Here is a 23349-nt window from a genome sequence, read left to right as displayed (position 1 = left end):
CCATGATGCCAGGGTGTTCAGGAGGTCCAGGTTGTAATTTGGGGGTGGAGGTGGGGCAGAGGTTCTTTATTTCCCCAAAATAATGTGCCTATGTACAGTGTTTCTGTGCCTACCTTTATTTTGGATGATCCTGCATACCATCTCTGACTGTGGCTCATTGAAGCCTTACCCTGACATCACCCACCCAAGAAAAAGGGAATTGAACTACAGACTGAATACCTGCAGAATGGTGGTGGTGTGTGCCTTTGTGTCTGAAAGCCTGTTGGTGATGCCTTTGAGCTTGTCTGGATGCCAGTGTGACCAACACAGTTTGAATTATTGTGGTATGCTATGCTTTGCATAATGAAGGCTAAAGAAGCCTTCACAGTGAATGGTCACAGGACAGATCTGTTTTTAAGGTCTGTGCAGGTAGCCAGATACCACCGACGTGCACACTGTTCTTGGTTCCCTGCAGGCCAGGAAAATTTGTGATAGTGTGTGCCCATACAAAATGGAACAGTGGGGAACCAGCAAGTGACTTAGAACTGTGCCAAGGTACATAGCTGTGATGCAGTGGAGCTGCTTGAAAAGCTCAATAGAGCATTGCCACATACTTCTGTTGCCAGATACCTCAAAGGGCTTCAATCCCCTGAAGTTAGTGTACTAACTGAAAGCAGACAGCTGGAGTAGGAGGACCCTCAAGGTTAATAACTTTGACAGTGGTTTTGTGCTGCCATCATTGAGCAATGTTTTCATTACGTATTAACTGCTTTGTTTTGGGTTGGCTTATGGGGAGCACTTCAGCAATGCTAAAGGAATTTAAAAAAACAGATCTTTAAGGTTTTGGGGGAGACTTAACACATTCCTTCCTCACAATTCTTTCTGACACCATAGCTTACAGCTCTTATCCGGTATATGCATAATTGATCCCATGTCATGAGTACTGCCATAGTTGCCAGTGGTAACTGTTTGATAGGTGTGGAGGAGTCATTAAATCAGTGCTCAGTATCAGATATCTTAACTGTTTAATTTTGTTTCCTTTGTCACTTAATTTTTAACAAAATACAAAGAGCTTTAAGTAAAATTCTCCTCTATTTTTCACTGTGGTGTTTTGGCCATAAACAGTTATTTTACTGCATACTTTATTGCCATGAACCTTTTTTTAAACATTAGTGAAGTCCTGGCTGCAGGGGTGGGGGTGAAATTGTTAGCATTTCCATAGCACCACACTTTTACTGAAATCATGCACGCATGTGCTGTGAATCCTGCTACCTCATCCCAAATCTCTGGGAAGTATCATGTTGATCATACTCAGAAAACAACATGCATGCAGAAGTGAAGGGAAGAGTTACATAAAGCTAGAACCATTTTGAACAGAAAGAAATTAACAAAAAAGACCCTCCAGAAAAGACAAAAAACAAGCCAAATTCATTCAGAAGCAGGCAAACATTACTTTCTGAGGGGGTCTCCTCATCCTTGCCCTCCCCTTTGCCATGACAAGTGGGGAACAGCTGCAGTTGCAGAATATTGTGGAGAGGGACAAATGTGGACACGTCCTGTGTGGAATTTAGGGTCTGAACACATGCAAGGCTACAGGGACTGGATCGAGTCCATCATTCGCTTCCTGAATGCTTTGGGGGTTCCCCCAAGAGGGGTTTTGGCTGACTGAGGAGGATGTGGTGCTGAGCATCCTGCATGCTCCTCTTTGGCAGGAAAGGAGCTGCAGCCTGGGCGATCACCACCTCAGCGGCAGCCTGGGCGACAGTTGGAGAAGGAGGAGAAAGTGGTAACTGTTCCCCTAGAGGAGCAGCTCCCACTGTAGTGGGTGGGCCCCAAAAGCATTCTGCCACCAGTTGGACTAGGGACTGCATGAGTGCATGATCCCATTCTTTCTGTGCTCCTACTGCCAGTGCTGTCTCCCAATTTGGAGGAATGTCTCATCCTAAAAGCCCATTCTTCCCTTGCCCTAAGAAAATCTGACTATTCCTGACTCCTTCTGTCAATGCCAACAAGCAGGTCCTCCAGATGCACTTGGTTTCTTCCTCTTCTATCGCTGGGGTGCCACTCCTGCTCTCCCAGCAGAATGGATTCTCTCTTGGCTTCAGAATGTCCTGGCAAGTCAAACACAAGGTAGCATTATATTTCATTTTCCTTGGAAGACAATTATATCCCCCCACATAGTGCAACTGTGCAGCCAAAGTCTGCAAGGAATGCAGTTGTTACAGCTTCCTTCTTTCAGACTACTTTTGCAGCCCAGAAGGAAGGGTCTGAGGTTAAAAGTGATAAGATACTTGCATTAATTTTATTAAAATGTTGCAATGTTTATAGTGTTTACAGTGGGACGATTTGGAGAGAAGGGCAGTTGACAGGCAAGGATGGCAAATGTGCAGCAAAGCACGGAATGGGTTAAGGTCTAAGGTCTAATGTTTACAGTGCACAGATGGAACACTTAGGATAGGGTTCAGTTCTTCAGGGGTAACATTACCAAGTCATCTCGTTGTTCTTTAAAGAGCAGCCATCACTTGGAGAGCATAGCAGTTTTGAAGGTACCAGAATGGAAAAGAGAAGTAGTTTTCCAGTCCTGCATAGGACACCTTGACAGTTATGCCAGAAAAATGTTTCTGAAAATGGTGACCCCCTCTATTTGAGTGGAGGCGTTTGTGAAGGTGAACCAAGCACATTTGCCTGGCCATTAAACCTGAAGAACCAGTTTGAATTTCTGCTACACCAAAAATTTGCTGAATTATGCTTACAGGACTGTGCACCAGTTGGAGAGGAAATTGATTATGTTCTAAGCTAGTAGATGGAATTCCTATGGAAGAGGAACAGAGAACCACAAGGAACCCACCCTCTAACCCCCCCTGTATTGCCAGAAAGTCCAGGCCACATGTCCTGCAAACAGCACTGAAAGCGACAGAGAAACAGAAAGTAGCATCATAAGTGTATTTTCTTCCCTGAACTTTTGGATCAACAAACCAGTCGCCTCTCCTCTGCTAAGGGATACAGCTCTGTGTTTGTGCAACTGCCAGAACACGTTTCACCCACCCCACTTCACCCAGCTTCTGCAGAGTGGCTCACTAAGGGAAGACGCCACACACCAGGCACTGGTTTCAGAGTAGCAGCCGTGTTAGTCTGTATCCGCACAAAGAAAGGAGGACTTGTGGCACCTTAGAGACTAACAAATTTATTTGAGCATAAGCTTTCGTGAGCTACAGCTGAATGCATCCAATGAAGTGAGCTGTAGCTCACGAAAGCTTATGCTCAAATAAATGTGTTGGTCTCTAAGGTGCCACAAGTCCTCCTTTTCTTTTTACACCAGGGACTGAGAACAGTAATAAACATTTTCAATGGTCACAGGAAGAATGGACAGCTCTGACTTTTCTCAGACAAACAAATGGTTCTTTTTCCCTTTTCAGACTCAAACCCAGGCCACCTGCCCCCCTTCCATTGCCTTCCACATGGCTCCCATTTGCAAGGGGAAGAAAATGGGGGGGGATGGAGGGAGGTAGTTTGGGGCCTTTGAGAAACCATGTATCATTAAACTGTTCTTTTCCCAGGCACTTTCAGAACACTCCCTCCATCCCTTCCCTCCCGCAGTTGGCTCTGCCCAGCGAATATCACTGGGCAGTGTGCTGCCTGACAAATGCAGGGACACAAGCACTGCTCATTAACACTCTGCTATAGCTTCCACTAAATACAGTGCTTCGTGTGATTTCAATACAATCACTGAATTACAGCTGTGTCTTGCTCGAGGACCAGGCTGGGGTGGAGCATGGGTGGGGTGATGAGGAGGCCGGCTTCATGTATTACTGGAGCAAGAGGTGATATTTCTGGGAAGTGTGGGGGCATATTATAACTTACTGGGCTCAGATTCTGGTTCCTGCCAAAGCTAAGAGACCTCTTCAGGCTCCTCGGGAAGGGCAGGGCGGGCGCTTTCTCAGCCAGGTCTGCCAGGTAGAGGTGCAGAATCACATGTTTCTCTTCCTTCAGGTCTCCCGGGGTTTCTTCTGGGACTTCATCCAAGGTCCCTGCTGCCTCCTCGCTCTGCCTCTCATCAATGTCCTGCCATACATTGAGGCTGGCAGAGTCAAGAGTCGGTTGTGACTGAATTCAGGCTCAGTACACTTAGCCCTGGAGAACACTCAGTCCAGCTCATCATATGCTAGGTCCTCTTCCCAGAGTGACTATTTGAATCCTTCACCCCCTGCTACAGGATCCTGAAGTGCTTCTTGCATGCCCAATAGTGGGAATCAGTCCCATGAATGTCCATCTCCTCCAGACTCTGTGAAATCTCCTAGTACAGGTGTATGTTCCTTCCAGTATAGGCAAAAGTCATGGAGGATGGTGTACTCTGTCCACACCTTCCTATACATTTTGTTATACAGATGATGTATGACAGTTTAAACATGAGGCAGAAGTTGGAGCACAGATGCCATCAATGTACTGTGTCTAACTGAAGGTAGCATAGAGATTTTTTAAAGTCCAGGGTCATAGCTGTGCTGGAGGACAAAAAACTTTCTTTCCCTACACTATACCATCCACAAAGTCACAATCAGTGGAATCAGGTGGTGGATGAGCTAATAAATCTGACCTGCCTTCACCTGGAAGCAAATCAGATATTTCTCACTCTGAGGAGTTTTCTGCTAACTTTGCAGATAAAATAAATCAGGTTTAGACCAGTCTGGGCAACTTTACAGTAAAAGCACTTGTTGATAGGCAGTAGCTAAAATAGATGAAAATAGCAGGGGAACTCACATACTTTATTGACCGTCATGATGGGTCTCAATGTCATATGATGATGTGTTGTTATACTGTCTGATGGTGACAGAATGTGGCACAGGAAAGAAAATGAAAACAAGCGAAGAATTTTATCTAGATGTAGTTCATGCCTTCAGGCAGTCCTACAGCCAGCCAAATAAAAGTATATTAGCCAAATTTTGTCTTTATTTACTTAGAATTTACCCTGCTGTAACTCAAATAATTTCACTGGAGTTACTGCATAATTACATTAGTTTATCTGAGAGCAGAATTTAGCCATGTATGTACAGTGTATAGAGTTGGGAGAGGGCATATCCCTGGTAAACCCCTAGTAAAATACACACAAATCTGGTATTTTACTGTACTGTACTAGTTACAAGTTATATTATTTTTGTACATTTGCATGAAATTGAAGTTAAAATAGATAAAACCAAAAAACATGCAAAAAAGAAACCAAAACTATCACACTCCCAAACCTATTCATGTTTCCCATAAGACATTTGCATTAAAATATGTACAAACCTCCCAAATATCAGCATTAACAATGTACAAAAATCTATAATTAAAGCAAGTTATCCCCTCCCGAGTACATAAGAATAGAAATATTGATTGCCTGTCTTTGTATCCTATCTGCAACCAGTATCTCCAGTCTCCTTCTCAACACATCTCACTCAAACATTCATGGGAATTTTATTGCAATATTTTGGCACCAGACTTTCTGTACAGTAATAAAATAATAATCTTATTATAGCTCCCAAATTTTCTGTTCATCCTCTTCCTTCCTTTAATTTATTCCACTTTTTCTCTTTTCTTCTATGTCTTCCTGTCTCTTTTCATAGTTACATAGAGTTTAAGGACAGAAGGGGACATTAGATCATCTAGTCTGACCTGTGTAACACAGGCTATTAATTTGAGGTCAGACAAAATGATCTAATTGTCCCTTCTGGCCATGAACTCTTTGAAATAAGTTCCCTCCAGCCTCTGGTGGTGGGAGGATGATAAGATGAGAAGAGTTCCCTATCTCCTCCGTGAGGAAAAGACAGACCTAGACAAATCTCAGGACATAGTCATTTCCCCTTCTAGTACTGCATAGTGGGTTGGTGGGAGAAGGGAAAGAAAAGTTAATGATAGGGATATGGAGAGACTGAGAGGCTGTTTGGAGTATCTTCTGTTCTCTCCCTCCCCACCAGGATGGAAGAGAAAAACAGCAGCATGGGTCTCCTCTTCACTTTTCACTCCAGAGAGGATGTGGAGGATCTGGTGGGTGGACAGATCTCTTCACTAGTAAGAGAAGGAGGAGTTCAGACAGGGCGAGAGGGCCCAACCCTTGAGCCAAGAATTGGGGGGGAAAAGGGAGCTCCCACACACTGTGCTTTATCTGTTGAAAAAATTGAGAGGGTGCAGAAAAAAGCCACAAAAATTATTTAACAGTTGGAGAAAATGTCTTCCACTGATTTAGAGGGCGCAATCTGTTCAGCTCATTAAAAAAATCAAGAGGTGACCTGATCACAGTGTGTAAGTATTTTCATAGGGAGAATACCAAGCAGTAGAGAGCTCTTTAATCCAGCAGAGAAAGGCATAATAAGAATCAATGACTGGAAGTTAAAGCCAAGGAAATTCAAATTAGAAATAAGGGACACATTTTTAACAGTGAGGGTGATTAACCATTGGAACAAACTACCAAGGGAAGTAGTGGATTCTTCATCTCTTGAATTTTCAGATCAAGACTGGATGGCTTTCTGGAAGTTATGCATTAGTCAGACACAAATTATTGGGTTCAATGCAGTGGTAAGTGTATTAAACTATATGGTTTGTGCTATACAGTAAATCAGACTACATGATCTAATGATCCTTTCTGGGTGTATAGTCTATGAATCTATTAATTTAACCCCTGATGGGAGGGGATAAATGCTATGTTTTCCTCATTTATATTAGGCCAATTTCATTTGGTGAGGTTCTGGATAATCTAAGTTTCTTCTGCAATGCCGGAATTTCAACAGGCTGCAGGGGTCACGCCCATGCAGCTGGTTGAGGGGTTACAACAGTTACGGGCGAACCGGCGTTCTGGGACGGAATGGCGGGCGATGGGGGAGCTTGGGTGGCTCCTCCTGACCACCGTCCGGGCCCAGGATGAGGAGTTGCTTTGCTTACAGTGAGCACTAGAAGGGAAGACTCAGGAATGCGCGGCGCAGGCGGAGGCCGCGCCGTGGCCCAAGAAGTCGTTACCTCCCAGGCGGAGCGCGCCCAGGAGCTAACGCGACGATGTGAAATGTTGGTTGCTCGGGTGGAGAATAAGCGGCGTCTTAAGCGCGTGCGGCGACCAGTGACTACCGCCCAGGTACGTGCGGTGACCGCTGCCCCCTCTTGGGATCCCGAGACTTGGGATGGGAACATTTGGGACTCCTCGTCCTCAGAGGAGGAGGAGGAGTCCCCCGTGGTGGCTCTGGCAAGGCCGGTATGGGAGCTACGGGTGCAGGGAGACGCCCTGCAGCCAGAGCTCATACGTACATTTAAAACGAGTGAGTTGCAGGAAATTGTGAAGACGTTCCGACAGGAGCCCGGGGAGAGCGTCATGCAGTGGCTCGTGAGGGTCTGAGACAATGCAGGCAACACGGTTCTGCTGCTCCCTTATGAATTTCAGCAATTGGGCGTCCTCTCGCAAGACTCTCAGGTATATGCACAATTGGCTTGATCCTTTGTGGGTGTATAGTCTATGAACCCGCCGCAGCCGCAGGACAAGGGGCAACCCATTGAAAGCCCCTCTTTGTACCGCTGGTTGGTGGTTGCAGTGGAGGCGGCCTACTCCTCGGTGGGGGAATTGGAAGCACAGGCGCGCCCCTGGAAGACTGTTCCGGGGGGGGGTGCAAGTCCTCCGCCAGTTGGGAATGGCCTGGGCTGTCGCCACAGGCGGAGTGATGGGGCCAGACGACATACCAGTGACAAAATCAATCAAGGCCACCATTTTACGCCTGGCTCCTGACGAGTTAAAACCTTCCCTCCTAGCAGTTGTCATGGCAGAGAATGGGTGAGGGGGGATTTGGCAGCCACCCTTATGCAATTGGAGGCGGCCCTGGCGAGTGCTAGGCTGCGAGCCGTACGGGCTGCGAAGGGGCAGCAGGACGGGGGGCAGGAGAAGGGGGAATTACAATTGCCCCGGAAGACCTTGTGGCTAGATCTTTTGCAGGCTGGTGGCTCTCACGAGGACATTAATGGAAAGCCGATGGCAGACCTATACAAGCGCTGGCTGCAGTTACCCCCTACGAAACTGACGAGCTGCCCCCCGTGGAAGACCCTGTGCCCTCCTCCCCGATAGAGGAGGGTCCCCCCGTAGAGCAGTTGTCCACCGAGGAACGGGAGTATGCATGGTTTACGGATGGGTCAGCCTCCTACACAGCCCAAGGGGCCCGGCAGTGGCAGGCCGTAACCTATGCCCCGTATGCCGATGTAGTTGCCATGGCGTGGGGAACGGCCAGCTCCAGCCAATGGGCCAAACTGCGGGCCGCTACCCTGGTGATCGAGGGTGACCCACCGCAGGTTTATTTGTATACGGACAGCTGGGTACTGTATAAGGGCCTCCGGACCTGGGTGATGGCGTGGGAGGTGTGGGAACTCACAGATCGGCCTTTATGGGGAACTACACTCTGGCAACAATTACTGTGCTACGCCCGACAAGCCCCTTTGGCCGTCCGACATGTGGACGCCCACACGAAGGCCAAAACCGCTGAGGCTCACTGGAATGCGGCGGCCGATGACATGGCTCAAGCGGAGGTCTTGCAACTGGCAGAACGGTACCATGTAGAGGGGGGCCACTGAGGAGCCCGCCCAACACAAATTGCGGCCCTCTGCCAAGGCGCCTCCCTGCCCCTGGCGGCATGTCGGACTGTCCGTGCCAGTTGTCCGGTTTGTTCTCGCCTGGCACCTATTGCCCTCCCGGGGCCAGCCGGTTAGATTAATCGAGCTGCTGGCCCCTGTCAGGACTGGCAAGTGGACTACATTGGCCCCTGGCCTTCAGAGCGAAGCTGGCAGTATGCCTTTACAGCTGTCGATACCTATACTGGCCTGTTATTTGTGTATCCTAGTGCGACCGCAGCCGCAGCCACCACGATAGCTGCGCTGCAGCAGTTGTGCTCCCGCTACAGGACGCCACACACCCTGCAGAGTGATCAGGGAACCCATTTTACGGCCCAGGCCGTTTGAACTTGGGCCGCAGATGTGGCAGTGGACTGGCATTACCACCTTCTGTATAAGCCTAAGGCGAGCAGCCTCATTGAACGCCTGAATGGGTTATTGAAGGATCAGATTCGCCACCTTACCCCTACCCACATGCTGCGCGGTTGGTCGGGGGACTGGAACAGGCTGTCTGGCTGTTGAATAATCGTTCCCTGGGGGGTCAAACGCCCTTCCAGCGGCTGACCTTTCCCCCTACAGTACCTATCCACTTACTCGTCAGTTTACTCCATACACCGGGGGAGGTTGACCCAACGCAGGGCATGGTAACCTTGTACGCGCCTCACCCCTTTGTTTTGCAGGCTGGACAAGCAGTGAGCCCCTGGCCCACCCAGGCACAACTGCAATGTGAGCCGCCCTGTTTGTTCTTTGTTACACCGTTGGTCACAGGCGTGCACTTCTATCCACCGTACTGGTTGAGTGCGGACCGCTGGCTAGGTGCCCTTTTGTGCACCAGGGTGGTGACCGAACCTGTACAATGGGAGCGAGGGGAGGCCCCGTGTAAACTCTCTCCTTTACCACTCGTAGGTCTAGAAACCAGCGCCCCGAGCGAGACTGAGTGGCACGTACTGGCTAACGTGTGGTGGACATTACCGCAGCAAGAACCACAAGCTGCTGTAGTCCTCACCACTGGGGAAGGATGGGCATACGTACTCCCAGAGGGGAAAGACTATCCCCACATGGTCTCTCCCGCTTGTCACGACACTCCTTATAAGCACCGCCGCAGCCATCTCCTCACCCGTGAACACCTGGCTGGTGCTGGCTCACAGTGCTGTGAATGCGATGTCATTTTGCCTACTGCATACGTTCGCTGTGGGTGCGGTAATGGAGACCTGTTTCATCGGCGTCTGTGCAGCACCGACCCTGGTCCAGCACTATTCCCTACTGAAGACAATTGATAAGACTTTTACGTATACAGACTTGTATTCATTGGGGCCAGCCCAATATAAACTGGATGCCTCTATGTATTCCTTTTGGCTTGCCAATGTAACGCCTCCCCCTTCTTGTATGTGGTTTGTGAATGCTACTCACGTTGGGGCAGACCTCACCAATGGAGACCTTACATGTAATGAGAGTATGGAGATCTCCTTTGCATATGGGCATATGAAATTGCCTGCTGGGTGGTTTCTTTTCTGTGGCAGGCGTGCTTATTCCTACATCCTGGCCAATAGTTCTAGCCCTGCACTCTTGGTCGGATGGCCCCCCTTATTTTTCCATAACCCCCACAGGTGCCTGCCCCCCACAGGAGGGATGCCATCCCCCTTGACTCCACCTGTAAATCGGATGTGACCCTATTCTCCGAGGCTGAAGCCGCAGCCCTGGCCTTTTCCTTGATTGGTATTCCTGGGCTAGTGGTGCACAATTATCATGCGGTGGAGCACCTTGCCTGTACCGTGGCAAAAGCCATTAACCTGACCTCTACAGTCCTCGCACTCCTCTCACATGAGTTGGGTGAGGTATGCCAGGGTATGCTACAGAACAGGCTGGCTGTGGATTATTTACTCCTGCGCCATGGCCACCTGTGCCAAGAGTTTGCGGCATGTGCTGTTTTAATGTAACCGATGCAGGGCCTTCCGTTGAGGCCGACTTACTGCGCCTCCGGAAGTTAGCAGAGGGCATCCACCAGCAGCAAGGGGGTGCCTGGCTTTGGTCCTGGCTTTCCACCTTAGGGGGGTGGGCAGCACATCTAGTCCAAGGCCTCCTTATAGGCCTCATTTGCCTTATTAGCTTGTATTTTTGCTGCCTTTGCGGTCGCGAATTAATTTCCCAATGCTGTGTGCGATCCACCCACTATGCTTCCGCCTGGTCCCTGATGTCGCTCGAGAAAGCGAGGGGAGGAGTGTAAGGGACTGCGGAAGACTTTGTTACGGCCTAGCTAGGGAACTTCTGCTTTCTCGAGGCCGCCCGGTCGCTGTAGGACATGGAGAACCAACTCTAACCGGTTTTGGCCGGTTCTATCTGCCCTGCGGAAAGCCCCTGTTGGGAAGTACCTTATTAGATATTCATGAGTTGATTTTGTGTATTGCTTATTAGGGCTCGCTGTTTACCCTTTCGTCGGACTCTGTCCCAGGCAAAGCTCCGGTGTGCTGTGTTCTCCGCCTCCATGACAGCAACGCTTGGAATCCCCGTTGTGGGTGTGTCACTCACCTTCAATAAAGCCAATAACTCGCTGCTTAGCTGCGTGTGGGTCTCGTTTTCCAAAGTACCTCTGCCGACCTGTGGTGCTTCAAACACCTTGGCCCAGAACACCAATTATTGGTCTGTTTATAACTCTCTTTTAGGGACAAGATTACTGATAAGCCAGTGGTGAGAAAATTCTGGTGTCATCAGCCATCCTCTGTCTTTCCTGATCACTTTCAGTCTGGCTTTACAGTGATATGGCACAAAAACAATATTAGTCTCATTGACTTACAACTACCAATTGACAGATTTCAGGAGTCCGTTAGATGTGTCAATAGGCATTGATACTTTTGACCTACGCAGTGCTTTTGACCTATGTAGCCCCTTATTTGAGATGTGGCTTAAGCCTCCTCACTTCTCTCTCCTTGGTGCTTGCTATCATCAATATTAAGAAGTGACTTCTCCACTCTCTTGAATAGGTTGGGTCCTGGGTTCTTTTTGGCATCTCATGCCTCCACCCATGGTGACTCTTCACTGTGCCATGGATAAAAGGCCTGTCCCTTGAGCAAATCAGTTGGCAAGGAGTGTAAAGCCCAGTGCACAAATGATAACAAAATATATAAACACAAACCCCAGCAAAGGAATGACGAACCCAAAATAACAGTGTAACAAAGGGAGATTTTACTGAGAACAGGAAAATAGGTTTTGAGGAAGGAAAGTTATGGTTAACTAATAAATACTAAACATTAATAAATAAACTAATCTCCCAATATTTACAATTCATCCCAAACCCCAGCTTCCTCCCTGTCACCTTCCAAGGCACATGGCCCACTGAGGTTTAGTTTTGAGATGAAATGTTGCAGTACTGTGACTTTGGCCATCTTAAACCTAAAGTTCCCCTTAGCTTACTCTTCATCCATGGCTGGGGCAGGATCTTCTCCTGATTTCTACCAGACTCGCGGGTTACCTAGTCTGGAATCCTCCTGGGTATTGACTCCATTCTTGGAAGTTGCTGTGGGGTTATGGATTCCTTTGCTTATTTATAATCCCTGATTTCCCTTGCCTTTCCCTTTTATCCTGGTTCCTACCTATACCACTTCTTTAATTTTCACCCTATCCTTTTCCCTTGGTATAATAACAATATATTCTTACAATTAGTCAGTTCTTGATTTCTGAACTTATAATGACTATAAATGTCCTAAAGGATATCGAAACTGCACATTTATTTAGTTACCTCCTCCCTAGTGGAGGCACTGCACCTCTAAAAGTAAAAAGCAAGTTGTCTCATATTTACGTAGTATATAAAGACCAAAGTCCACTGGACTTCTCGTGACTGGGGTGCTCCAGGAGGAGACTGTATTAAAAACAAATCATTTAATTCAATCTAAAACAATTTTTTTCAACTTTGTGATTTGCCAAAAAAGATGAAAGATTTCATTTTTGGATCAACCTGAAACTAATTTTTTTAATATATATATATATAGTTTGCCCAGATATAATCATGAATTTGCTTTTTCTTCAATTTTGTTTTTATTAGATGTATTTTTGCTGACAGGTTCTGAATGGTACTATGTCTTTGTCCCAACACATAAGTTAGAAATGTTTCTAAATCTTTCTACTATTCTCCATCTGATCATCTGAATGTTATTTATTATATTATTGAATATATCACAGTGATTGTTAATAGGAAGCTAGGACAAGCTCTGGAGATCTAAATAACTTGCCAGACCTGTTTTGCACTAGCTGAGTATTCTGAGGCCCATTACTGTTATCCATTCTGGACATCAACGTGGGAAGATTGTCCTAGTTGAGAGAAATGGCCCCAATTCTCTAACTAAACAAAGATGGATGCCTCTTAGGATTCCAGGATCAAAGAGGGAACCAAAGTGCAAAACTCCTTGTCAATGAAAGAGCATAATTCAACCATTAGGTCATGTATACATGTACAAAAAAGGTGCTCCTACCTAGGCTATAACTCAGCCAGGTCAAATAATTTAACAGTGTTTAACTGTGTCTACATAGGCATTAGGGGTGTTTTTAGTAAGCCTCTATGGACTGGAAAACAAAGACAAAGAAATCAGGGATTATAAATAAGCAAAGGAATCCATAACCCCACAGCAATAACCAAAGGCTCCCTTCAGTCAAATAATCAAAAGCCGACAAAATAAACACAACAAATAAAGCGGGGTTGAGGGATTAGGGAGTCTTGCAGGTGCAACTACCACATCTTTCTGTAGTCCTCAGAGTGCTAGTGGGCTGGAGCTGGGTAGGGAGTTGTGGTGACTGTCACAGAGACCTCACCCTTTGGGGTGGGATAAATTCCTGGAGTCCTCAAGCCTTCACTGTCCCAGGCTTGTTGTGCAGAGGAGGCTGACCAAGTGAGGTTTTCATTTGATCCCCAGTCTCTGATTCCTCTTACCCACATAGTACACTCCTTTCCTAACTGAGGAGCTGTGTCTCTGGCTCCCTTCCCCTGAGCACTACTCTCCTGGATTCAGCAACCTTCTGGGTGATTGCAGCCATGTACAAGCTAGTCTTGACCTGCAGTTGCCTGTCCTGGCATGTCAGTCAGGCTCAAGGCCCAGGGGCAATGACTCCTCTTCTCTAGTCTAGCCTCCACTGGCTATCCAGATCTGAGGCATCCAGGTTAGTCAGACCTTTGATAACCTTGGGATCGTTCTCATTTCTGAAGCCTGCTGATAGGCTTCTTGGTCAAGATTGCCAGGCAAAAAATTTTGTGTGTGTAATTCCTCCCACTGGCTGCTTCTAGGCTAATGTCTGTGGGAGCTGCTTCTTGTAAGCTCTCAAAAGAGCAAGGAGGTTAAATCAACATAGCAAAAAGAGTTTTGCAGAGCTTTTTGCATCTTTGTCAGACTCAGTCTGGGAGCAGTGGATGAACAAAGCATAAATATAACAGCCTGGAGTTATTTTTTAATCTCTTCAATGTCACCTAGTTTCTTGTTACATGTTTGGGGTTCATGTGAGATTCAGGGGTTTTCTATAAAATTGGGGCAACAATGAAACATTCTTAGAAGGACAAACTCTATTATTATAGGTATTTTGCTATCTCTTATTTCTATTAATTTAATTCTATTATTTAAACTGTAATTGAAATTAATATTGAAAATTAACAAATTGAAAGGCACAAGCGATTACACCGCCATATATGTGAAGGTTAAGATTAGTTGGCTCCGGCTATATATATTGTCTGGGAGGTAATCACTTGACCATCAAAAAGGCATCAGATCACTCGGGTATTAATAAAGGTGGCTGTATGGGCATAGATATGCAAAGGGAAAAAGCTAATAGATATAAGACCTGAAAATTTTAGGGGAAGTTCTTCTCAGATCTATTTCTGCTTTGATATTCTCTTCTCTTATATGCATGGATCTCCCATTTATGTCAGCTGGAATTCTAGATATGTACAGATTTCTATACAGGTAGACAGAAGAGCAGTATTGGAAATTAGATCTGCAATATGGATCTGAGAGAAGGATTTTCTCCTGGAATGTATTCATCAGAAGTGTGATATGACTTACAGTTTCATTTTCCTGAAAATTATATCATGCATGGAACAGCTAAATACTTTGCCCCTCCTTCTCTCTTCTTAAATCCTCAGTACCTGGTACACCCATACCAATATTCCAGCCAAGCAAGAGTAAAACATAAAGCTTTTGGTTATTTGAGAGAAGGAACTTCCTTCATAATGACTAGATTAAAACAGAAAAAAGAAAACACCTCAGAATCTGTAGTGTTGAGTTCCTGTCTTAACACTGGTCTAATGTTAGAATAACTTGAAAAAGAAAGCTGTAGTAAATTTTAGCGAAATATACAGAAATGTGTGTTTACATTTGCGGGAAAGATGTAGATTCTTCCATCTACTCATCACACTCCTAACTCCCTCCTATTTACATTTTAGAAATAAGTGTCTAAAATTAAAAGGAGTACTTTTGGCACCTTAGAGACTAACAAATTTATTTGAGCATAAGCTTTCGTGAGCTACAGCTCACTTCATCAGATGCATGCAGTGGAAAATACAGTGGGGAGATTTTATATACACAGAAAACATGAAACAATGGGTGTTACCATACACACTGTAGCAAGAGTGATCAGGTAAGGTAAGCTATAACCAGCAGGAGAGCTGGGGGGGGGGACGGGACGGGGGACCTTTTGTAGTGATAATCAAGGTGGGCCATTTCCAGCAGCTGACAAGAACATCTGAGGAACAGTGGGGGTGGGGGGGGAATAAACATGGGGAAATAGTTTTACTTTGTGTAATGACACATCCACTCCCAGTCTTTATTCAAGCCTAAGTTAATTGTGTCCAGTTTGCAAATTAATTCCAATTCAGCAGTCTCTCATTGGAGTTTGTTTTTGAAGTTTTTTTGTTGAAGAATTGCCACTTTTAAGTCTGTAATCGAGTGACCAAAGAGATTGAAGTGTTCTCCGACTGGTTTTTGAATGTTATAATTCTTGACGTCTGATTTGTGTCCATTTATTCTTTTACGTAGAGACTGTCCAGTTTGGCCAATGTACATGGCAGAGGGGCATTGCTGGCACATGATGGCATATATCACGTTGGTAGATGTTCAGGTGAACAAGCCTCTGATGGTGTGGCTGATGTGATTAGGCCCTATGATGGTGTCCCCTGAATAGATATGTGGACACAGTTGGCAACGGGCTTTGTTGCAAGGATAGGTTCCTGGGTTAGTTGTTTTGTTGTGTGGTGTGTGGTTGCTGGTGAGTATTTGCTTCAGGTTGGGGGGCTGTCTGTAAGCAAGGATTGGCCTGTCTCTCAAGATCTGTGAGAGTGATGGATCATCCTTCAGGATAGGTTGTAGATCCTTGATGATGCGTTGGAGGGGTTATAGCTGGGGGCTGAAGGTGATGGCTAGTGGCTTTCTGTTATTTTCTTTGTTGAGCCTGTCCTGTAGTAGGTAACTTCTGGGTACTCTTCTGGCTCTGTCAATCTGTTTCTTCACTTCAGCAGGTGGGTATTGTAGTTGTAAGAACGCTTGATAGAGATCTTGTAGGTGTTTGTCTCTGTTTGAGGGGTTGGAGCAAATGCGGTTGTATTGTAGAGCTTGGCTGTAGACAATGGATTGTGTGGTTTGGTCTGGATGAAAGCTGGAGGCATGTAGGTAAGCATAGCGGTCAGTAGGTTTCCGGTATAGGGTGGTGTTTATGTGACCATCGCTTATTAGCACTGTAGTGTTCAGGAAGTGGATCTCTTGTGTGGACTGGTCCAGGCTGAGGTTGATGGTGGGATGGAAATTGTTGAAATCATGGTGGAATTCCTCAAGGGCTTTTTTTCCATGGGTCCAAATGATGAAGATGTCATCAATGTAGCGCAAGTAGAGTAGGGACATTAGGGGACAAGAGCTAAGGAAGCGTTGTTCTAAGTCAGCCATAAAAAATGTTGGCATACTGTAGGGCCATGCGGGTACCCATAGCAGTGCCGCTGATTTGAAGGTATACATTGTCCCCAAATGTGAAATAGTTATGGGTGAGGACAAAGTCACAAAGTTCAGCCACCAGGTTAGCCGTGACATTATCGGGGATACTGTTCCTGACGGCTTGTAGTCCATCTTTGTGTGGAATGTTGGTGTAGAGGGCTTCTACATCCATAGTGGCCAGGATGGTGTTTTCAGGAAGATCACCGATGGATTGTAGTTTCCTCAGGAAGTCAGTGGTGTCTTGAAGATAGCTGGGTGTGCTGGTGGCGTAGGGCCTGAGGAGAGGGTCTACATAGCCAGACAATCCTGCTGTCAGGGTGCCAATACCTGAGATGATGGGGCATCCAGGATTTCCAGGTTTATGGATTTTGGGTAGCAGATAGAATACCCCTGGTTGGAGTTATAGGGGTGTGTGCGGATTTGTTCTTGTGCTTTTTCAGGGAGTTTCTTGAGCAGATGGTGTAGTTTCTTTTGGTAACACTCAGTGGGAGCAGAGGGTAATGGCTTGTAGAAAATGGTGTTGGAGAGCTGCCTAACAGCCTCTTGTTCATATTCCGACCTATTCATGATGACGACAGCACCTCCTTTGTCAGCCTTTTTGATTATGATGTCAGAGTTGTTTCTGAGGCTGTGGATGGCATTGTGTTCTGCACGGCTGAGGATATGGGGCAAGTGATGCTGCTTTTCCACAATTTCAGCCTGTGCACGTTGGCGGAAGCACTCTATGTAGAAGTCCAGTCTGTTGTTTCGACCTTCAGGAGGAGTCCACCCAGAATCCTTCTTTTTGTAGTCTTGGTAGGACGGTCTCTGTGGGTTAGTATGTTGTTCAGAGGTGTGTTGGAAATATTCCTTGAGTCGGAGATGTCGAAATAGGATTCTAGGTCACCACAGAACTGTATCATGTTCGTGGGGGTGGAGGGGCAGAAGGAGAGGCCCCAAGATAGGACAGATTCTTCTGCTGGGCTAAGAGTATAGTTGGATAGATTAACACTATTGCTGTGTGGGTTAAGGGAACCACTGTTGTGGCCCCTTGTGGCATGTAGAAGTTTAGATAGGTTAGTGTCCTTCTTCTTTTGTAGAGAAGCAAAGTGTGTGTTGTAAATGGCTTGTCTAGTTTTTGTAAAGTCCAGCCACGAGGAAGTTTGTGTGGAAGGTTATTTTTTTATGAGAGTATCCAGTTTTGAGAGCTCATTCTTAATCTTTCCCTGTTTGCTGTAGAGGATGTTGATCAGGTGGTTCCGCAGCTCCTTTGAGAGTGTGTGGCATAAGCTGTCAGCATAGTCTGTGTGGTATGTAGATTGTAATGGATTTTTTACCTTCAGTCCTTTTGGTATGATGTCCATCTGTTTGCATTTAGAAAGGAAGATGATGTCTGTCTGTATCTGTACGAGTTTTTTCATGAAGTTGATAGATTTCCACTCCATACGGCTAAATTCAGTGCCTTACATAATGACAGGTTTCAGAGTAGCAGCTGTGTTAGTCTGTATCCATAAACCTGGAAATCCTGGATGCCCCATCATCTCAGGTATTGGCACCCTGACAGCAGGATTGTCTGGCTATGTAGACCCTCTCCTCAGGCCCTACGCCACCAGCACACCCAGCTATCTTCAAGACACCACTGACTTCCTGAGGAAACTACAATCCATCGGTGATCTTCCTGAAAACACCATCCTGGCCACTATGGATGTAGAAGCCCTCTACACCAACATTCCACATAAAGATGGACTACAAGCTGTCAGGAACAGTATCCCTGATAATGTCACGGCTAACCTGGTGGCTGAACTTTGTGACTTTGTCCTCACCCATAACTATTTCACCATTTGGGGACAATATATACCTTCAAATCAGCGGCACTGCTATGGGTATCCGCATGGCCCCACAGTATGCATACATTTTTATGGCTGACTTAGAACAACGCTTCTTTATGCCCCTAATGCCCCTACTCTACTTGCACTACATTGATGACATCTTCATCATCTGGACCCATGGAAAAAAAGCCCTTGAGGAATTCCACCATGATTTCAACAATTTCCATCCCACCATCAACCTCAGCCTGGACCAGTCCACACAAGAGATCCACTTCCTGGACACTACGGTGCTAATAAGCGACGGTCACATAAACACCACCCTATACCGGAAACCTACTGACTGCTATGCTTACCTACATGCCTCCAGCTTTCATCCAGTCCAAACCACACGATCCATTGTCTACAGCCAAGCTCTACAATACAACCGCATTTGCTCCAACTCCTCAGACAGAGACAAACACCTACAAGATCTCTATCAAGTGTTCTTACAACTACAATACCCACCTGCTGAAGTGAAGAAACAGATTGACAGAGCCAGAAGAGTACCCAGAAGTTACCTACTACAGGACAGGCTCAACAAAGAAAATAACAGAACGCCACTAGCCATCACCTTCAGCCCCCAACTAAAACCTCTCCAATGCATCATCAAGGATCTACAACCTATCCTGAAGGACGATCCATCACTCTCACAGATCTCGAGAGACAGGCCAATCCTTGCTTACAGACAGCCCCCCAACCTGAAGCAAATACTCACCAGCAACCACACACCACACAACAAAACCACTAACCCAGGAACCTATCCTTGCAACAAAGCCTGTTGCCAACTGTGTCCACATATCTATTCAGAGGACACCATCATAGGGCCTAATCACATCAGCCACACCATCAGAGGCTTGTTCACCTGAACATCTACCAATGTGATATATACCATCATGTGCCAGCAATGCCCCTCTGCCATGTACATTGGCCAAACTGGACAGTCTCTACATAAAAGAATAAATGGACACAAATCAGACGTCAAGATCCCAAGCAGAGACAGGCACCTAACTTCCTGAAATCGGTGGGATTTAGGACACAGCCCTCTTCTCAGTATCTGTTATTGACTAGCCTATATAGTAGCTTCCTGCTCAGCATGCTGGCTTATAGGGATCCTGTTCTTAGTGGCCTAACTTTCCCCATGCATTGTATAGGCAGCCTGGGCACCTGACTCAGGGTAGTGTATTCCACTGCATGTCTAGGCACCTAAAGTTAGGTGTTGCCATAAGTCCCGTTTGTGAATCTAGCCCTAAACCCCTATTTAGGCAGCTAAATAAATGGCCTGATTTTTGAAAATGCTGAGCACCCATTGACTTCCATTGACTTTAATGTGTCAGGAAGGAACCAAACTATTTCTAAATCTGTGCTCAATGAATGTAAACAAACAAAATGCTATTTCTTTTGCAAATGAGGATAGAAAAATATGTAAACTGTCCTAAAATTCACTAGGCCTGCTGACTTTATCTCCTTAAAGTGCTCTCTATCCTCCCTGAAAGATTCAAAGCTTCAAAAATTTGTTCATTGCTCCTGTTTATAAAGCTTAGGATATCCAATCAAGAAACAAAACAAAACAAAATACGTGATTTACTTGGCCAATCACACATAACACGAAACATAGCTCTGGATTTGCAGACAATCCATAAAGTGATATTTGTTCTTACAAATGATCTGATGAATAATTATGGAAAACAATCTCATGTGGGAAAAAAACACAGCCATGTCACATATATTACAGAACAAAGGACTATGTTAATTTAATCTATTGTCATGAATAGCATATAACAGTCAGAAACCAAGAACAAGTTTAACAGGAAATCGGCAATATATGAGAATCCAGAGAATGCCAAGGAAAGTACAGAAATATTTGAACTTGTGCGCTCAGGTGGTACACAAACTGTTGCAGCTTTACTCATAAAGGTTCAGTCTAGAAAAGAAGAGCCATGCCTTAGAATGTAAGAAACAGATTAATGTTATGATGAAAGCCATTATGTAGAATTCAGAAGGTGGAATGAATACCTATAATAGCACAAATGTTGTCCATATAGGGCCCAATACATTACCTAGTAAAATTGCTGAGAATTGCTGTGTGCTCAACACTTTGGAAAGTCAGACCACGCACTACAAAAAGATCACCTACAGGCCACTCACCCACATAAAGGTGATTAAATATGGATTTAGGAGCCCAATGTTAGCTATTTTTTAAAAAAACATGGCTAGTGGGTGATATCATACTTATGTCATACTTAAGTAACTATAAATTAAAATAGTAGAATTGATGTAAATCAGGAAGTAGTGAAATAAGTAAATAAGCTTCAAACATAGATTTTCTGGGGAAAAGGTTTTACAAATCTTAAAAATGTCTTCATTATTATTCATTTTTAATGAAAAAAGTGGTCTTTTTGAAATTTAAACAGCCACTCCACACCCTAGATGCATTTGCAACTTCATCATAGCAGAACTGTGCTTGTAAATGAGAAGAAGAAAGTGAAAAATGACTAGAAACAAAATTGGTGAAAAAATGACTATTTTATTGTTATTACCTAACCAGAATGAAACCCAAAAAGAAAACATGTCATCAGTGTGAAAAGTGAGAGCTTTAACCTTCAACTGAAGTAACTGGGAGCTTTGCCTTAGTTAGGACTATTGTGATTAGGATATAAATTAGATTTTAATTATTATCTCAGGAGTTATTAGTGATAAATATAAGAATAATTATTTTTAATATATTATTTTAAACCTGGAAGTATCACTTTAATTCCCTTTTTAAAAACAATAATCACTCTACCACTCCATGATTAACTTATTTTAATACTGAAAATGCTACATTTTGTTCAAAATGGAGAGAACTGATGAGCAGGAACACAAGCCCATATTAGTATGGACTGGATCTCATGCTGGTGTTCACCATAACACCTCTGGGGACTTTTGACCTTGCAGTCAACAACTAATGTATTTCTGTCTGTTTAGTTTTCTTTATATGATTACCTTAAAAGAACACTTTCCATATGTCATCTTATTCCTCTGGGGACTCTGAAAGAAGATAAGAAGACCACTTAAGTAAGCTTTGTGAATTCATGTGTCTGTCTATATGTATTAAAGCATGCAGCTATGTTTTATCTTATGTCATACTTAAGTTTATTAAAAATAAATGCGATCTTTTGAATTCAGTCTCATCCGATGTATGTCTCATGCAGCTTAACTATTTGATACCAATTCATCATTTGTTAACACATGCATGTTAAAGAGATCAAATTCAAATATTTATAATAAAATAACTGGAAGCATATGTGCATCCAGTCTCAGAATTCCAAACACTCATTTTCTCTCTTAATATAAAAAGTTTTTACGAATATTCTCAAATAGTTCCTATAATCAACATTTACTCCTACAAATTATAACATTATATGTATACATGACCATGCTTAGAATTTTTTCTAAATATAACCAGTGTAATGTACATGGTATTGTGAAAACTGATACTGATAAAACTTGATACAGTTGTAGGTAGATGCTGTGTAAGAGTTTCCATGCAGCACTCTCAATGCAATGCATAGCAAACCTGCTCTGAAACACCAGGACATTCCTTTCCTCAGACTAGAGTGCCAGTATTGTTGAACTGTGCCAAGCAATCCACTAGTGCAGGCAAGTAAAGGGATGGAATGTGCTCCATCACTTCCCTAAAGTGGACTACTCATATCATGGGTCACAGCACAGCAATGAGAGCAGCCTCTATGAGGTTGCTTCTCCCCCTGCCATGCAGGTGGCTGAGGACTGGGTGGGCAGGGCCAAGGAATGGGCAGAGATAGAGTTGGCAATGTTTGAGGGTGGAAGGGGGTGAATTAGAAATACTTACATGTTATTGTGTGAAAATGTGGGGAATTAATTTGCATATTTTCAAATAATTGGCATGTAATCATAAATGTCATTAAAAAAAAAACTGTGTGGATTTAGTGCTGGTATAAGGCATCATTTTATCTGACCTTGGTTGGTGGGAGATCCCTTGAAACGGCCCACACAGAAGAATATCAGTGGCCACCCTCTCAAGAGAGGGAAGGGACCAAAAAGGACCCCAAGTCAACTAAGATCTAGTCTACACAAGGATTTTGTGCCAATGTAACTATTTCTCTTAGAGGGTTAATTTTTTACTGAAATAGTTATACCCCAAGTGTGCAGCTATACCAGTACAGCGTACCCTCTTTCCTGTGTGGGAACAATCAATACCAGTATAAGAAGCACATTTACATGAAGATAACTGCATCCAGACTAGAAGGGTTGTACTGCTTTAACTGTATCTGTATAGTTGAAGCAGTACAACTTTTGTGTGTAGACATGGCCTACAAAGGACAAGCAAAAACTATCTGCTAACAGTGGGGATATCTAGCAGATAACTCTTGGATAGTGCCCACTGCTCCACAAAATGTCAAGAGGGTTGTAGTAGGAAGAGAGCCTGAGGGCTTGGCTACACTTGCGAGTTAGAGCACATTAAAGCAGCCCCGGGCACCCTAACTCATGGCGCATCCACACTGGCAAGGCACATAGAGTGCCCAGACTCTGCGGCTGGAGCGCTCCTGGTAATCCACCTCCATGAGAAGCATAACGCTTGCTGCGCCCTGGCTGGAGGGCCGTGGCATCAGTGTGGATGCCCTGGTCTATTAATGCACTCTGATTGGCGTCCAGAAGTGTCCCACAATGCCTGTTCTAGCCACCCTGGTCATCACTTTGAACTCTACTGCCCTGCCCTCAGGTGACCAACTGTCAGACTCGCCCTTTAAATTCTCTGGGAATTTTGAAAATTCCCTTCCTGTTTGCTCCGCAAATCTTTCCAGGTGACCATGCCTCCACGCGCCAGGCAATCCCCAGTATGGAGCAATGGTGAGGTGCTGGACCTCATCAGTGTTTAGGGGGAGGAAGCTATCCAGTCCCAGCTGCACTCCAGCTGTAGGAATTATGATACCTTGGGGCAG

The 23349-nt window shown here is 45.0% G+C and overlaps 1 long non-coding RNA gene across 1 annotated transcript in view; it reads right to left on the bottom strand.

Annotated features, from left to right (window-relative positions):
• Positions 1-1070: 1070 nt before the first annotated feature.
• Positions 1071-23349, bottom strand: part of LOC141982760 (uncharacterized) — a 74011-nt gene continuing 51732 nt past the window's right edge. The window contains exons 3-4 of the long non-coding RNA XR_012638217.1: positions 21371-21415; positions 1071-2090 (exon numbers count right to left, since the gene is read on the bottom strand). This is a non-coding gene — a long non-coding RNA (uncharacterized LOC141982760). The remainder of the gene's footprint in view (positions 2091-21370; positions 21416-23349) is intronic.

The sequence above is a fragment of the Natator depressus genome, chromosome 2 (assembly GCF_965152275.1).
Source record: "Natator depressus isolate rNatDep1 chromosome 2, rNatDep2.hap1, whole genome shotgun sequence".
In the NCBI taxonomy this organism is placed as follows: domain Eukaryota; kingdom Metazoa; phylum Chordata; order Testudines; family Cheloniidae; genus Natator; species Natator depressus.
The sequence above is the reverse complement of the archived record's forward strand: the minus strand, read 5'-3'. Positions and strand labels throughout refer to the sequence as shown.